Below are 1,982 nucleotides of genomic sequence, written 5' to 3'. Positions count from 1 at the left end.
GTTATGGAACTAAAATAACTTGGTCACTTTGGCTGTTTAATTTGGACTTTAGACCCAATCAAGTAAGTAGCCTTTAACCTCTAGATAACAGGAACTTTGATTTGATCTACTTTGAATCAAAACTACTCTGTCACCCTGCCAAAACTGTTGTTGCAAAATGAATATAATGGAACTGACCTGCTCTATAATTTTGAGATCATCCTTTGTTTTGACAGGCCCTCAGGTAAGTAAAACAGTGACTGCCCTCCCCATCACCTACGCTGAAGTGCTAAGGTAGTAATGGCTAGAAAAGGTGACGGTTCTCTCAATCTTTCCTCAGGAAAGTCACCACTGTTCTTCCACCTTTTAGGACTCGCAGCACAACCCTTTACTTCTTCTACCTTGAACATTGACAGCAAAGGTTGCAAGATATCTTTCTTATCCTTAAATTTCAGATAAGAAATTCTCACTGCAGTGGGAACAGAAGAGATGCTACTGTATCCCACGCTGCACAACATACATCTTGCCCCTAGTAGAACAAAAGGGGAACCTACAGCTCCTTCATACAACCACCTCTATTACTACATGGCTAATAAAGTAGAGTTCTGTAAAGCAAACGGTGTGTAAGGGTGAACTGTTGGCAAGGTTCGCCTAATGGTCAGCCAGCTGTCTACCTTCCCAAAGACTTCGGCCATTGGATGGGGTATACAGTCTCATGTTATCCTTAATGAAAGTAAGTTCTGCCTACAAGTAAACAACAGAATTTCTAGCTGCCACAAGGGAAAATTATCTGGTGAAAGTACATTATAGGTTGTCAGAGTATCTTGGTGTTATATAGTATCTTCCAAATAGTCAATTTTTCTATAAGCATGAAGAGTGAAACCCTGGCCATCAACACTGGGAACTGTCTTCCTTAAACATATGACTGCTAAGTCTTAGTCAAATTATGGATATCCTGTTCAATTTAATAAAATTTGCTATTAGACTGGAAACAAAATGAATTCTACTGTTCAGTTTTAATTTATGTTATAAATACTAGAACGAAGAAAACCTGTTATGTGCTAGATTTATTCTTGCATTATTGAAAACTAAAATGTGAAAACTGTTCCTGTGTTTAACAGTTAGTTTACAAATTCTTCTATTTGCATGTAACTTTACTTGATTTCTGCTGTGTATTTTGTCTTTTTATCTCCCAATAAAAGATGAATGCCAACATTTCCCTCTGCAAAATAATATTCAATTGCAGTCTGCTCATGCCTTTTAAAAAAAAACAACCACAAAAGCCAAATAACACCAAAACATAAGTCCAATCAACAGACCACTCCAGGGTTCTTTCATAAAACCTACGCATGAGATCCAGGTAATAAAAACATAACGAACATTGGCTAAAAATATTTTCATGTGCAAAAATCATTCTTAGCCAGCAAAAGAGTACACAGAATAGTAGCAGAGACGTTATTCAGAGTCAGATGAATATGCTTTAATATTTAATCATCAAAAAGACCAGAAGCGAAAGAGAGTTGTTGAGATAACATTAAACAGAGATATGAAACTAGTTGTTGTAACTCCCTTTTCTTGTATTTAATCCCATGTAGCCAACTGCTAACTATCATCTACTAGGAAGTAAAATAAGGCAGATGAACTCATCTGACACACGTCTGTATTAACTATCAGCCACAGTGACAGCTTACAGTTAGTTGATCTGGTGCTGATTGTGAGAACTCTCAGATCATTAAGTTACTCATTAAGTTACAGTGGCAATTGCAAATTGAATGGACTTCCAATTCCTAAGTAAGGTATTCAGTGCATTTTTATATTAGGAAAACATAAAATATAATGTAAGAGATTACCATGGTATGAAAAACATCTTGGATCACGAGCTACTCTTTACCATAAACACTACCTGTGCTCAGTTAACCTGAAAGGCCTGTTGCACTACATTCTAGACACGCTCTTTCCAGACAAAACTACCAAAATATGACCCTATAGGTATTTAATGAAGC

The sequence above is a fragment of the Phaethon aethereus genome (genome assembly GCF_964289735.1).
Source record: "Phaethon aethereus genome assembly, chromosome: 11".
NCBI classification, from domain to species: Eukaryota; Metazoa; Chordata; class Aves; order Phaethontiformes; family Phaethontidae; genus Phaethon; species Phaethon aethereus.
This window is presented reverse-complemented; position numbering follows the sequence as displayed.